Consider the following 17,181-nt stretch of genomic DNA (forward strand, 5'->3'; position numbering starts at 1 on the left):
ACATTTAACAATCGCCATTTTACGTTGTCTGTGCAACTGCTCACTCGCTTGTTCTTCTTTGTTATCTTTAAACTGTATAGCAGACTGCATTATAGAGATACCCTTCTCTCTTTTATTTCGCTTCGCTAGTTTAATTTCTCTCTGTTTGGCTTCCTTTCGCCAAAGGCGGAAATAGTCAAACATCGCCGGTCGGGCTTTCTTTTTAAAGAGTTTAACTTCCAGATTATCTAAAATTTCCGTGTCATAACTACCATATTGCGGCCACTTTAGGACACCATCCTTCCTAATATATCTAATCCATACTTCATTATACGTGATGGGGCCCACGCCATGTTTCGAATAGAGCTCATAGGTCGGAGTTCCAACCGGAGGTATCGGACACGAATCCTCCAATCGGTAATCCCTATTACAACCACACAAAATATCTTTCCAAGTGTGCTAAGAACAGGCATCTTCGATCACTAGTCTAGCTTCAAACTTCAAGGGATTATCGAATTCGATAGTCTTGTAAATACACGAGTCCCTCGGCTTTGGCGCTTGCAAGTACCAAATCAAGGATCCCGAAGGATACCCAAAAACTAAGGACTGGGATACGCTCCACTCATACTTAACTGAGGTATCGATCACGTCACCAGAAGACCCGTCTATCGTCTTGCTCTACAAATCGTCAAAGGGTCCAAGACAGGGCGACAGTCAGGGCATCAGTCCTTCGTCGCCGTCGGAAAGCGGGGAACCTCGCAGCAAAGACTTTCGGACCACGACGACATACAGGGGTCGATGAAGTGGTAGGCCTTCCTGCAGAATTTTCTCCCGAAGCTCCTCACGATCTTCAAGCTTGGACCGGTACCGCTGAAGTCGCCCCACATTGGGCGCCAACTGAAGAACCAGGTTTGAGAACCCAGCGGCCCCAGGGGCAAGCCCAATGTCTTCGGGTTCACCTGTCTTAGAATACAGAGACACGGGATACTTCTCGGTGATGTCAAAGATCAAATTAATTGGCTGCAATCAGGAACAGAAATCTACGAAGCACGACACGGGTGGTTCGCCAGAGACTGCTCAATTTCCGTATTGCGAGACATCGTCTTTTATGCCAAAAATCACATTCCTGACAAACAACAATTATTTACAAACTATCCAATCACAAGTGACATTGCAAAAGGTATCGCATAACGACAAGTCCACTTTTCAGTTGTCCAGCCCACCATCAATTACACGGGAAAACCCAACATTCTTGCTCGGACAGGCCGGACGAACCCATAATAAAAGACCACAAACCCAAACCATAAATAGGCCATAAAAGAAGGAAGAGAAACAGATGAGAACCAAGATAGAAGGGTGTGTGCGTGTACCATAAACTCAGCAATGTCCTGCTCTTTGATCTCTATCTTGACCAGCTGCCGAACAAGGAACTGGCTCGACAAGGTTAGCTTCGGGCAATGGAGTCAGTTCGCTCAGGTCATCTAAAAGTCAACTAAAGGTGTACCTTTCCCAAAGACGCGCTCGGCCGTAGTCATCGGCCTATGTGAGGGCAACCACAAAATGGCTGCCGTACACAAAATGGAACCCGTATATTCAGAACGAAATCTATGAATACACAGTGAATCCATCAATCGAACATGATGAAAACACTCGTACTTACCGCACTCGTCATTTGCGGTTCGCTGTTACCAAAATCATCACGATACGATGACCTTTATGAAACGGGATCAGAATCACGGAACCTCATCACGACGGAGGGACTTACTTCTTCACGATGCCGGAGGAAATGTGGAATTAGCTGGAGATACAGGGTGGAAACCGGATTCAAGCCACACCCACTATGCACAGGCGTGACATGACTGATACTCGGGTATCACTGTGTAGCGTAGTTCCTATATTTCCAATAGGCTCTGCGCATTGGAATAATATATGCTATAGAATTGACGTAGGACTTAGGTCGACTGAGTATCTATCGAATATATTAGACTTAATTGTGAGTGCCAGCTAGCTCAGAGGTCACTAGAAACCTTCTCATATAAACAAGAAGGAATTAGTTGCTGACAACCGCATAAACATGAAAACTTTGTTGCCCCAAGTAGAAACGTATATTCAGAGTCGTGGAAACAATAGATAGATATTTTACTCATTCAATTGTGCATGCTTCGTTTCATCAGAGGTACATTAAAATAGTGAGATGAGCGTTTTCAATGAAAGGATTTATTGAACAGTCTTCTTTCTCATGCAAGTAAAGTGAACTGCTACAATTGTAATACTGGTTGCAATGTATAATGCGTACAGTAAGAAGAGTATTATAAAATATTCATGTAAAAGCATTGTTTGGTTTTTAAACCATAGATAAATACATACTTAAATAACAAAGGCTAAAAGTACTCAACTGGTGCTTCTAAAATACGCCTACCCCAATGTACCTAACCTAAGTCTAGTACGAGGGAAGAAGTAAGTGTGGTGTAGCAGAGGTTTATTTTTCTTTGCCAACAATCTAACCAAGACCTCTTAGGGTCTAATCAGCTCCGTACCTTGGTTTTAGAATGAAGGAGGACTGGTATCTCTGTCTTGGGACTCCATTTCCCAACACCCCATGAGGGGAGCTTGGAAACACTGGAGCTGGATTCTAAGCGAGAGAAATGCAGCCTCTCTATCAGTGCGTCAGCTGGAGGGTCGACTTCCTTTGGCACTTGCTGTAGCGAGCTGCGTCAGGCAAGTAGAGCTGCTCCGAACCACCGTGTGTTTGCTAGGGCAAGTGTAGGCATATTTATACCTTGAAGGTGCCTAGTTTGACTTAAAGCCGGGCATAATAACATCATCAAAGAATACCAAGGGAATGGTAGTTCTTTGAAAACTCTATGAGTTCTTGGATAAATCAATATTCAAGCAAGGGGATGTCCCTGACTGCAGAAGCCGAGTTTTCCAAGAAATCACCGCGGCTTTTGGAACGAGTGGAAGTAGCCATGCCTGTATTTGGACTGCCTGGGTTATGTCTACATATGGTTATGATTTCTAAACCTATATAAGGGCATGAATCGATAAATTTCGCTCGTATCCTGATGCTTTACAACAACTAGAGACGGTATGTTACTCCTACAACGCAACTTTTACGTAGCATTCCGTTACAACGCAGATTTTACAACGCGGGATCCATTACATCGGATGTCATTACAATGCATGGCATTACATCGCAGATGCTATTACAACGCATACTATTACATCGTAAGTATTGGTAAGTATTTAATTTTTTTTAATTTTATTTAATTGATTTAATTATTATTAATAATAAAAAAAATATTTATTTTTGTTTTTAAATATTATAAATGAAATATATTAATTTAAGTGATTTTTTAAATAAGTATGAGTATAGGAGTATATGTTTTGGGGTACTGAGGTATATGTTTTGGGGTGTTTGGGTATTTATAGGTTTTAGGGCAGGGTTTGGGTTTTGAGGTTCAGGGGTGTTTTTAGGTTTTAGGGCATGGTTTGGGTTTTGGGTACAGGGGTGTTTTTAGGTTTTAGGGCAGGGTTTGGGTTTTGGGGTACAGGGGTGTTTTTAGGTTTTAGGGCAGGGTTTGGGTTTTGGGGTACAGGGGTGTTTTTAGGTTTTAGGGCAGGGTTTGGGTTTTGGGGTACAGGGGTGTTTTTAGGTTTTAGGGCAGGGTTTGGGTTTTGGGGTACAGGGGTGTTTTTAGGTTTTAGGGCAGGGTTTGGGTTTTGGGGTACAGGGGTGTTTTTAGGTTTTAGGGCAGGGTTTGGGTTTTGGGGTACAGGGGTGTTTTTAGGTTTTAGGGCAGGGTTTGGGTTTTGGGGTACAGGGGTGTTTTTAGGTTTTAGGGTAGGGTTTGGGTTTTGGGGTACAGGGGTGTTTTTAGGTTTTAGGGCAGGGTTTGGGTTTTGGGGTACAGGGGTGTTTTTAGGTTTTAGGGCAGGGTTTGGGTTTTGGGGTACAGGGGTGTTTTTAGGTTTTAGGGTAGGGTTTGGGTTTTGGGGTACAGGGGTGTTTTTAGGTTTTAGGGTAGGGTTTGGGTTTTGGGGTACAGGGGTGTTTTTAGGTTTTAGGGTAGGGTTTGGGTTTTGGGGTACAGGGGTGTTTTTAGGTTTTAGGGCAGGGTTTGGGTTTTGGGGTACAGGGGTGTTTTTAGGTTTTAGGGCAGGGTTTGGGTTTAGGGATAATTAAATTATATTTACCATTTTAAAATATATTTAATAAATTAAATTAATTATTTTACATTAATTACATTTTTTAATTAAATTAATTAAATTAAATAAATTAATATTTTTAATTTAATTTAATTTCATTATAAAAAATATGTACATTAAACTAATTACTTTTTTTAATTAAATTAAATTAATTACAATTTTTAATAAAATTACATTTATTAAATAGATATTATTTTATTAAATTAAATTAATGACAATTTTTAAATGTCTTTTAATTAAATTATTTTAAAAAAATTAATTACAATAAACTAAATAACATTTTTTAAAAAAGGTATACTTACCTATACTTACGATGTAATGCCATGCGTTGTAATAGCATCTGCGATGTAATGCCATGCATTGTATTGACATCCGTTGTAATGGATCCCGCGTTGTAAAATCTGCGTTGTAACGGAATGCGTTGTAACACAACGCGTTGTACTGACACCAATCCACTAGAGACGCAGTCACGAAAAGAAAGCAGATGGAGAAGGAGGATATGATCTGGTGCAAAGGTGATGGTGAGGGTGGATGGCACTATCTACTTCAAATCACAACAGAAGGAGAGGGCGGAGGCTAGGGCGCTTCCCAAAATAGTCACATCGGAGTCATCTTCCAGTGCTGGTTCAGAGATGCAGGAGGAGGCTAAAGGTACACCGTTGGACACTGCAGAGGTCTGAGGGGTGCGAAGATGAAGTAGTGTCAGAGGGTTGTGTGAGTGGGTGTGTCTGCAACCCGACAATTGTTAAGATATATCACCAGGTACTTACTTAAGGATGCTGGAGGACTATAGAATAAAAAGGAAAGAGATGTTAAGAGTATGAACTCAAATTTGGCTAAAGAATTAAAAATACAGGTGATAGAAGCAACATAGTAGATTGAGGGAAAAACTAAAGTTAACGGAGACATAATGGGAATTTAATGATACCTCAAGTTATCAGAAACTGATTAAACATCCAATATTGAAAGTTAACGTTCTATGTTCGATAACCCCATACTATATGTTATACCAAAAATCCACAAAGACTAAGGTGAGTCTCCTTGAAGACCAAAATAGCTGCTATTGGTTATGTTTTGGCAAAGACAACATGATATAAGGGCAGGAATCTGTAAATTTCACTCGGATCTTAAAACGCTATACAACACCCACTCCACTTTATTATGTTCGATATTACTAAATTCTAAGCATTTATAACATATCTAAAGCATGATATGTAAAAATCCCTCCCAAAATACATAAAATGCACTCGAAATGGTTGTACACGAAAGATGAACGTTTGTGCTGTACGCATTTTAAAAGCAATGTTGTCATTCAAAGCATGTAGTGTGGCATTGGAACTGCTATCAGAATGTGATATGAAATAACATTTTTGAAATGACTCTTAAATACAGAAGAGAAAAATCGAGCCCATTCCAGGACAGAATATATAAACTATTTAGGATGTGGACAAGATCAAATATTGTCTCTTGGAAGTGTTTCAAAGAATTCTTGTTCTCTAAGAATAGTTCTACTTTAAGCAGATTACTTTGTGCCCCCCAAAAAAGTTCAATTTTGGAAAAAGTCAAATCGCAGAAAAATAGAGTTCTAAAGTTGGAAGTTTTGTTTTGAATAGTGAAGGTCGAAAACAGAGTCTCATAGAACGCTGTGTGCTAACTTCAAAAGTCAGTCTTATTGTTTGGAGAAAACATCAAATCTTCTAATCTGGTAAAGAATTTGTCTACCACAGTAGGTGAAAGTTGGACTACTTTGTTAAGTAGACCAATTGCACAAAAATGTAAGCATCGCCGTCAGCGTTAGCCGCAGTAGCAATGTTCAATGGAGATGGAGATGGTACCTGTGTGCCTGTCGATCCACGTATCTCACCATCAGCATATTGCGTCTGTGAGACCTCAATGAATGCCATCATCAGGATTGGTAGCTGCTGGGTACAACACAAAGCATGGGTCGCTACCAAACCAAGCAAAGTATCAACATCCGTTGGCAGGACTGATGGGAGTGTTAGACAGATGTCCAACACACATTCTTCTCTACATAGTAGGCATCGTACAACATGTAAGATGCAATTTTGCCAGATTGGTCAGAATGATAGAAACAATGTGGCATTCAGGTCACTTAAATGAGCCAGGCCCAGAATCTGTATCATGCGCTCACGACACTTCACTGCCAGGAGAGTGTTCTGTATGGTAATCTGGGTGTCGCTGGTGACCGGACTTGCCATATTGGAGCAGAAGGAACAAGTATTGTATTCCTGCGACGAGTCCCAAAATGAAAGGCAGGCCGCCGAACAGAGTGCACAAAGTTTGGAAAAATGCAGAGGACTGCTTCAAAGGTTGCTAATAGTCCAGAAAAATCTGTCTTAAGTACATGTACAATACCACGGGTATCGGACATGTTTAAGATACGACCTAACATTTCTACTAAATGTACAGGGCAGTTTGTTGATAAAAAGGCATGTATCTCTGCAGAGGACCTTTCAACTTGTAGTTCATACGTCTCTTTGGACGAGGTCAGTGGCATAGTTTTTTGGAAAAGAATGGCTTTCATTCTGCTTAAAGTATCAATCGAATAGAAGAGATGTTCAGTGAAGGCCATAACGGCGACTCCCCAACTGTCTTAGCTTTAGGAAACAATACTTGCATACAACAAGTGACCCTGGCTGACACAGTTACGAGATAGGCTATTCCTGGCAACATGCTACAGCAGCTGTGATCATTCAACATAATATAGCTTCCATTAGAAAGCTGCCTAGAAATTGGATCTATCACTCCTGCTGGAGAACCTTGCAGGTGGCAGAATAAATTGATCGAAGAACCGTCACATGCTCCATGTAAATTAGTACCCTGACATAAAAGTGTACCCCTTACCCTTAGTGTGCTTTTGCAGTTTGTACCACTAAGAAATACTTCTTTTCCCCTCACTCCAACATCTGTGTGTATATGGTAATTCCCAGGTTGCCTTAATATATTCTTTACCCAACGTTTCATACACGCCAGCTGGTATATGTTTCAAACAATATTGAAAATTGTCACAGGAGGAGTGATTGTTCCATGTATTAGCCTTTCTGTTGCAGGTTTTTCTGAAACAGTACATGGTAATCTTTCCATTTTTTCAATGCTCAGCACCGTCTGCTCTTCTTTGTGCCAAAGTGATTTGTTTATCTGTAAGGTTAAATACAGAAAACAATGACGTGGTGTTGATTAGATGCCATGGCACACATCCAGAACAAAGATTTTGCAACGCCCAGCCTAAAAGCATTATAGAATGTAATTGTGACTGTCCATGCTGTAGCATGAGCATTTCCTGTTCCATTATGTCTATGGCAGAGGATACTATGCTTTCCAAAGAATACGTTCTGGATGACAGAGTCGTTAACCCATTGTCAACTACAGAGAGAGCTTTCTCTAAATTAATACAATCAATTTCTCTTATTCGTTCTGCAGTCTCTGCCTGTGTTGCTTTCCAAGCTTCATTATAAATGGCTTATATACCTGCGTATATAAAACGTTTATGACGTTGTTTCGCAGGACCTTGTAAGAAGTCCCTTAAATCAATGCCATCTTTAAGTAAAGATAAGTGTTGTTTACCCTCTGTTAGTGTGGATTTTTGTAGCCACTCAAGGCACAGTTTTCCTATACTGTATGTTGTTACTATCCCTGGATGTTGTCTTTGGACATATCTTGGATCTGGCCTAGAGAAAGTAAACCCTTGTGTCTTATTCAGGAATCAATCTTGACAGTTGTTTTTGTCTGTGGGACAGATTAACCATTTTTTCTAATCAGGATCAGTTCTGTTTTTAAATAAAATTGCTTTTGCGTTGACCACCCCCTCTGAAGTGTTCTTACTATCAGGTGTAGGTATGGACAGTTTGTTTAAATATTTTATCTCGGCTAAACCAAGGCAGAATGTCTGTTGTACAGTGTTATTCAAAACATTATTTTTTCAGGGATAATGCAGGCTTGAAATAAAGCTTCTATTCCCTGTATTTGCCAGTCTTTTGTACCCCAGACAGTTTTTGTTTCTATGTTGTCACTCCAAAAGTCAAAACCAAATGAGGACAGCTAGGCATAAAAGGCTGCAGAATACATTTGCTTAGTATTAGTCAACATACTTTTCATTCCTTTCTTATTAACACTTTTAAAGTAAAATGTTTTTGGAAATAATAATAATAATAATAATCCACATTTGTAAAGTGCGAACAATCACCCGTAAGGGTCTCCAGGCGCTGGGGGCTGTCGGGAAGATTAAGCAAGCTATTGCCCAGAGTCACATGGTGCTGGGCTAACCTGCCGCCGGCACAAGGATCGAACCGTGATGCCCAGATTCCAGCATCAGTCGCCCTGGCTGCTGCGCCACACCTCTCCCCAGGAATTAAAACCTGAGAAGTATGAACATTTATCATAGAATGTTTTTGAGCTACCTTTTGGTGGCCTTGGACAATGTTCCCATTGATTGAAAGTATAAACATTTCTAGGGTTTACAGATTTGTGCAAATAATGATGACCATAATGATTATAACAGTACATGTGTGCATAATCTGATGAACCTTCTAAGTATTCATGTTTTGTAAATTTTGCAGACATCTCTAAGTCTGACATCATATTATTAACTGTCTCAAAGTCCCAATCATCAAAAAAAGGGCTGGGTGAAACAAAGTCACTCAAGGAAACCTTGAATTGATGTGGAATCTTCAACAGCTCTGCCGGGCCAAAGATGTCCTAATCAGTTCTGTCCCATGCTATAGCAGCAGGTATAGGAACAGCTGTGATTTTCACTGATGTCAAGTCTCTTTGTTCACGAGGAGATGATTTGTGTGGCTTGAAGAGCAAGTGGATGTTCTTACTTGCTATGTCCATTTTATTACATCTTCCATTTATAAGCATTCCCAAAGTTAATACAAGGATTAGCCAAAGTAGGAGAAAAAGTACGCCTAGCACAATCCAAAGTTCATCCCATGGTGAACCCAATTAGGTTTTGTCAAGTTGCTGAAAAAGTTCTGTTACTTGTTCTTTAAAAGTTTTATTTGCTTGCGTCGTTTCAGGCTCACATGGGATCCTCGGAAAACGTATCAAAGTTAATGAAATAGCCAGAAGCAGTTCTGTCAATGGTAGGCATTGCATCTGAATTACTTGAAATCACTGGAGCTACTGGATCCCTTTTCATATTAGTATAGTAAGATGCTACATCATTGTAGACATGAGTGTCTTGACAAACTGTTATTTGGGTCTCAAGAGGCACAAGTTCCATTGCTTTATTGCTTAGTCCTTCTTTTCTCCCTGTAGATTCTTGAAAGGTGATGAGTCTCTCAGTTTGAACCTCTTGGATAGTAGCAAGATTTGGTAGTCTGCTACATCTTTGGAGTCCACTTGCCTACAACTTATTATTAGCCACATGATGTGGTTTGACCAGGTCGATAGATACGAACCTGTTCTCCTTTCTTCCAACAAGAGGCGGCAGTAACACTGTCCTTGATCCGTGGATTGCTAGCACAGGTACTGGTTTTCTGTAAGAAGGCCCAAATTCCTTCTTGTCTGCGACCTTTTCTCTGACTAGATCCCCAATCTTTGGAATCCAGACAGGCCTTGCTGGGAGGGGTGGTTCTCCTTCAGTGGTCGTTGTCTTCTGTATTGTGTTGCTTTGACTTCTCCTTGTTTCATTTAAGTCCTGCAAAACAGCCAAACAGTCTTTGATATCAAAAGATTTTTGTTCCACCACTGAAGTGTGACGATCAAGATCCTGGACAAGCATTCTAGTATCAAAAAGGTTTTTATGTGGAGTGATTCCACCCAGGGAAATTCTTGGCAGATTATTTAGACTACGTTGGACACTTATTAGATGATTGACCCACCCGTCACCCGAGCCTAATATCATAGCTGTTATAGATTGCTTTATGTCCCGGTTTTTTCTTTCCACTACAAAATTTCCCTCAGGATGGAATGGACTCAAATACCACAATGCAACGCCCATATTGGCCATGGCCTCCTTGTAAGCTTTGGAGTTAAACGCAGGACCCTGGTCAGAATGTAGCGCGTCGACTGCGTATGTGCCGATAAAGGCTCTCAAATCTTTGATAACTGTTTGGGCATCAGCCGAGCACTGAGGCCACATCCAAATGAATCTTGAGCATGAATCCACTGCGATCATGATGTATTTGTAGTTACCATCCCTCTGTAAGGAACCACAGGGGTCCAGGTAAACGCATGCTAATGGTTTATTTGAAATTAAAAGGGGCGTCTGCACCATGTGTTTCACTTTTGAAACCTTCATTTTCTGGCAGATTTCACATTCAAAAACATAGTTTCTGGTCTGATTCCTCATGTGCGGCCTCCAGTATCTTTGTTTTAATAATGACACTGTGGCGGAAACACCTGCGTGTGCAGAGGCGAGCCCTTCATGTGCTGCTAAATTTAGTCAAATCTATGTTCCATGTTTGGAATTGCTCTATCCCCCACTCCAAGGATTTGAGCAAAAGGATCATTATTTACATCAGTTATATCTGAGTACTTGAGTGGAAAGCCTTTTGGTAATGTTTTACCATAGTCTTTATTGGAAGCGTTGACAGCCTACATTATTTCGCTGTCTATTTTTGTTTTTGAACGAGTGATTGCCGCTACGGAAGTCGTTTGCACAGCTGCCTTCACGGCTTTATCAGCCTATGAATTCCCTGCAACATGAAAGCGATCACGCTGATGACTCAGTGTATGGATCTTGTGAGTCTTCTGTAGTTATTTCTGTAATTGAACTCCTTGTTCTCAAAGCAACTTATGCTTGATTGTGCCACCTTTTGCATCTTTGAAACTGTTTTGAATCCAATTCTGCAAGTATTCATTGTAAAATTGAATGCAGTAATACGAATCGCACACTATGAGTGTTGGGAATTCGCAATCAGTATTTTCAAGCCCCATCTTGAAAGCCAGTAGTTCAGCTCGCTGAGCTGTACAGTCTCCAAGAGATTGAGTTTTTCTGACTATAGGTCGGAATTTACCATCGTGCCAGCGACCTTTAACAATCGCACACTCAAGGCGATAAGCTTGTTTACCCCCAATTGCGGGTTGTGCTGATCCATCTGTATAAATTATACATTCGTATTGTTCCAGAGACAGAACCTACGCTGGCAGAGGACATTCTTTTTCGTATTGTAGAAATTCTTGTGTTTTCAAATAAGGGTCAAAAATGTATTCAACGTCTGTTGCAGCAAGAGAGTTAATCCATTGTATCCATCTTGGATGTAAAGCCTTTGCATTTAGAATGCTCGCTTTTGTCACTGCCTCTAAGGCAGGTACAGGAGTAATGACCATTATGCGTTTATCCTGTGCTAAAGCTCTCTCTTTTGCTAATGCAGTTTGAACAGCTGTCAGAATTTTTTCTGTTGAAGTGAATGTCTGTAAATGTGATGTTGCTAGTATGTCTGCATGTACTGAATACCAAATTTCTGTGTGTTTTTTAGACCAATTAGTAGTTTTGAAATCAGGTTTGATTAATTTGTAAAGAGGTTTAACCCTTTATACGTAGTTTAGAATGTATGTTCTTCTGAAATTCAGGAAACCTAGAATTGACTGTAAGTTTTTCAGCGTTTTTGGAGGTTGGAGCATCGCACACTTTTCTAAAAAGTTGGCTGCCAGACTTTCGCCCTCACTTGATAACTCGTATCCTAGAAAAAGTACGTTGAGGTGGGCAATTCTTGATTTCTTAAAATTGAATTGGTACCCTTCAGAGGCGAATCCAAGTATAATGGTATTCACTCTGTTCAAGTGCCTGTCCAAGTTATCGTCTCTTAGATAGATGTCATCGACATAAGATAATGCCTTATCATCATACGTTTGTAGTAAGTCTGTTACTCTGGCTGAAAATAACCCCAGACTATTCTTGAATCCCTGGGAGAGACGACAGAAGTGACCCTGTGTCCCCATAATTGAGAAAGCGGTCAAGTATCTGCTTTCTGGTACAATGTTTTGACAGAAGAAACCGTTAGAAACATCTAATGTGGTTTTATATTTTTTACGCACAATGTTATTCATTAGTGCTGCATTGTGTGCATTTTGTAGTGCAAAGGTTTTGCAACAAGAGTTTAAATGTGTGTAGTCCAAAACTCGACGATATGTATTGTCTGCTTTGGAGACAGGAAACAAAGGATTGTTCATTGATGAGGTGCATGTTTCAACCACCCCTTGGTATTCAAGTTGATCTAATATCTCCCTGACCTGTTCCTTAGCTTCTTGCTTAACTGGGTACTGCCTTTGTGCAGTTGGTTGTGTTTTTAACTGGATTTTAATCCTCATCCCATCCTACATAAGTTTTATATAATGCTGGAGCCTGGGCTACAGCCCATTTTCTTGCATAGGTGTTTTTTAAGTGAATTGGAATATGATTCAAGAAGGCTGGCATAATGATGTCTTCCCCATGTAAGCACTCCTTAACAAATTTTGGTGGCCAGTCTTTTTCAGCTAGAAGAATGCCATAACCCTTAGAGAGCTTCTCCCAAAAGAGTGTTCTTATTTTCCTATTTATGTCCCCCTCCATCCATAGTGTTACTTCATATAACTTATGGGGTACATTAACCCTGGTATCAGCTGTTTCAACTTGAATGTACTCATTCAAGTCCACTGTCTCCAGATGATCCTGCAAGATCTTGCGAGCTATGGTGACTTCTACTGCTCTGTCCAGCATTGTCTGGGCCCACTCCCCGTTCTTGAGTTGTGTCCTTAAGATCCTCGGCATGACTGATTTTCAGACCTGACACATCGCAGCAGATCCTGGGATCTCTGAGCCAGCGACTATATCCCTTCACTGATTGGAAGCGGATTATAAGGCCAGTGAGCCTCATCCCTTACAGGCGATTCAATACGACCAGCTATTCGAGTGGACTGTCGTGCAACATACCTCTGTCTTGAAAAAGACCCGCCGCGACCTTAGACACAGGCGCAGAAGGGTCGAAACGTCGACATCCCACAACGGGCCATTGACTTCTAGGATTTCAAATACTTAAAAGAAACATTGAAAAATCTCTAGACAGCCATGAGGAATGGCCTTGAAATGAATAATTGTGTATATATGTATATATTGATTGTATAGATGTGTATCTCTCACTGTACATATATAAGAAGTTTTTACCACTTGAGCACTATTCACCACTGTCACTTTCTTTTGCACAAAAATTCACGTTGACAGTCTTAGATCTGTACTGCATGAAATATTTGAATGACTTCAATTCATATAAAATATGAAAATGCAATGAATAAGACCTCTAGTCATTAATTGTGAGGTTCTGAATTGTGTGGTCTTAGGAGGGGGGTCCTCCAATACAGTAACCGTACTCTATAAATCACTCTTAGTTTTCACCCGACAGAACCATTTGTTTTATTAACCATTAATTACCCAGGTTCTGAGGGACACAGGGTTACCCCTTTTTCTTTAAATATTGATTTTTAGACCTGCTACATTCTTTTTGGTGAATTGGGTTTTCTTATTTTTTGGAACGTGGTGATTGTCTTTGGACTTCAAGCGTTCTTCCTTGTGTTCTGACCGTCCTCTTCCTTCCGATTTCTGTGAGGAAGTCTAAAAGGTACGAGAGGAACGTGTATAAGTATCTTCATATCTATTAGGTTTTCTCAAATTATCCCTGTTCCTGAGGTTACACCTCGTTTCAGAGGGCTCCTTTTGAGGAGACCTTCCTCTGGACTGGGAACGCTTCTCATTAGAAGTTTGTTTAGTATTTTCTCACTACTTTTTAGGAGTAGTGAGAGTGTTTTTAACGAAGACCTTTTCAGGACTTTCTGTTAGTTTGGGCTTTACTGGTTTCCCACTCAAATTATCTCTACCTAGTTCTTCATAAGATTTTTCAATTATTCTGGCCAGTTCATATGGTTGCTCAGTTATATCAATACCTCTTATTTTTTGGCGAATCGCCACAGATGCTGCTTCACCTTTAAGATTAGCTAATATTATAGCTGAGACTTGTTTGAAATCTTTCAGTAATTTCATACCCAGATTTAAAGCAGGCTCTGCCCCGTATTTATTTTGAATCTGTTTTAGGACATCTGGTATAACCACCATAGACGGAACACCATGTGTTTTTTGTGTAGATTGCAGCAAAGACTGTACCCCAAGTGTCGCAGTCCTCCAGATGTGGTGCGATTCCCATTGGTAAACAGATTGTTAAAATTCTGTGTTTCTCATGAGGTGTACTGTCAGGAAATACTGCCTCGATTTGAGTAATTTTTTTGAGCTATCCATAATGGAATTTGTTCCCTTTTTGCGGGTAATTTACCAATGACTGATTGTATAGTCTGTGGTGTGATTTTATTTGTGTTCCCCTGCTGAGGGGTCTGTTGTGGAATCTTTATAGGACGTTGGACTGTTAGAGTCCGCATGACATATTAAACCAATTGTCTATGTATTTTATTAGTTGTTTTAGTTGAACTAATTGTTCTTCACTTGACATGTCAGGATGTGGTGTATAGCTGGCTATTACCGGGCATGTTGCTCCAGGTCTATCTAGTGGACCGAGCCTGGTAATGTGATTTTGATGTTGTAGGGCGCCTTTAAACCAGAGCTGGTGCTCTTGGTAAGTTAGTGGAATTTTAATGTCCTTGAAAGGAACGTATTCCATTGGATGATCCTCTACTTTGTAGAAGTGAAACACATGCAATACAGCTTCAGGGAAGACTATCCATGAATAAAATACCTCTGTCTGCTGATATTTGTGTGCCTCTACGACAGAAATTACACTACCACCTCTTGATGATAGGCAATTTGTTATAAGCTTTATAGTGATGGTTTTCCTTAGGTTTTCCGGGATGATTATCGCATCCGGGTCATTTTGTTGAAAACCTGTAACGTCTAAGCCCGGATGAGTTGCAGTTCGTGAAGATCCACCGGTCTCATTTTCAGTGATTTTGTTGACTGAAAGTTTTGCAGAGCAAGTTTCAAGAAAACAAAGATAAGGCGCACAATATTTTGGAACACTGTATGCTTCAACGTTGAATCAAACCAAAAACGAATACATAGGATTTTCGTCCTACTCCGTTATGGTGGACATTTTATCCTTTTACCCACTCCAGATGTCTATTTAAGTATTTTAAGGGAAAAAAGGGTCTCTGTGAATAGCAGGACTGAGTTACTCTAGTATCTAGCGCTAAATTAGTGCCTTACCAAACGTTGGGCGCCATGTAGTGTAGTTCCTATATTACCAATAGGTTCTGCGCTTTAGAATAATATATCCTACAGATTTGACCTAGGACTTAGGTCGACTAGGTCTCTATCAAAAATATTTTAGACTTAATTGTGAGCGCCAGCTACCTCAGATGTCACTAGAAACTTTCTCAAATAAACAAGAAGGGATTAGTTTCTGACAACTGCATAAACATGACAACTTTGTTTCTCCAAGAATAAACGTATCTTCAGGGTCGTGGAAACAATAGATAGATATTTTACTCAGTCAATCGTGCATGCTTTGTTTCATCATAGGTGCAGAGAAATAGAGAGACATGCGTTTTCAATTAAAGAATTTATTGAACAGTCTTCTATCTCATGCAAGTAAAGTGAACTGCTACAATCGTAATACTGGTTGCAAAGTATAATGCGTACAGTAAGAAGAGTATTATAAGATAATACTGTAAAAGCATTGTTTGGTTTCTGAACCACAGCTAAATACATACATAAATAACAAAGGCTAAAAGTACTTAACTGGTGCTTCTAAAATACGCCTTTTTCAATGTACCTAACATAAGTCTAGTACGAGGGAAGAAGTAAGTGTGGTGTGGCATAGGTTTAGTTTTCTTTGCCAAGAATCTAACCAAGATTTCTCTTAGGGTCTAATCAGCTCCGTACCTTGGTTTTAGAATGAAGGACGTATGGTATCTCTGTTTCGGGACTCCATTTCCCAACACCCCGCTAGGGGATTTTTTAAATACTGGAGCTGGATTCTCAGCGAGAGAAATGCAGCCTCTCGATCAGTGCATCAGCTGTAGGGCCGGCTTCCTTTTGCACTTGCTGTAGCGAGCTGCGTTGGGCAAGTAGATAGTCGATCTGCTCCAAACCAATGTGTGTTTGCTAGGGCAAGTGTAGGCATATTTATACCTTGAAGGTGCCTAGTTTGACGTAAAGTCGGGCATAATAATGTCATCAAAGAATCCCAAGGGAATGGTAGTTCTTTGAAAACTCCATGAGTTCTTGGACAAATCACTATTCAAGCAAGGAGATGTCCCTGACTGCTGAAGCCGAGTTTTCCAAGAAGTCGTTGTGACTTTTTGGAACGAGTAGAAGGAGCCATGCCTGTATTTGGACTGCATGGGTTATGTCTAAATATTGTTATGATTTATATGCCTATATAAGTGCATGAATAGGTAAATTTCGCTCGGATCCTAAAAAGCTGTACAACTGGAGACGCAGTCACAAAAAGAAAGAAGATGGAGAAGGAGGACATGATCTGGTGCAAGGGTGATGGTGAGAGTGGATGGCACTATCTCCTTGGAATCACAGCAGCAGGAGAGGGCGGAGACCAGGGCGCTTCTCGAAATGGTCACATCGGAGTCCTCTTCCAGTGCTGGTTCAGAGATGCAGGAGGAGGCTAAAGGTGCCACGTTGCACACTACAGAGGTTTGAGGTGTGTGAAGACGAAGTGGTGTCGGAGGATTGTGTGAGTGGGTGTGTCTGCACCCTGAAAATTGGTAAGATATATCACCAGGTACTTACTTAAGGATGTTGGAGGACTGGAGAATAAAAAGGAAAGAGATTTTAAGAATATGAACTTAAATTTGGCTAAAGAATTAAAAATACAGATGATAGAAGCAACATAGTAGATTGAGATAAAAACTAAAGTTAACAGAGACATAATTCAAATTGAATAATACCTCAAGTTATCAGAAACTGATAAAACATCCAATATTGAAAGTTAACGTTGTATGTTTGATAACCCCATACTATATATTATACCAAAAATCCACAAAGACCTAAGTGATTCTCCTTGAAGACCAAAATATCTGCTATTGGTTATC

The sequence above is a fragment of the Lissotriton vulgaris genome, chromosome 3_1, assembly GCF_964263255.1.
Source record: "Lissotriton vulgaris chromosome 3_1, aLisVul1.2, whole genome shotgun sequence".
Lineage (NCBI taxonomy): Eukaryota > Metazoa > Chordata > Amphibia > Caudata > Salamandridae > Lissotriton > Lissotriton vulgaris.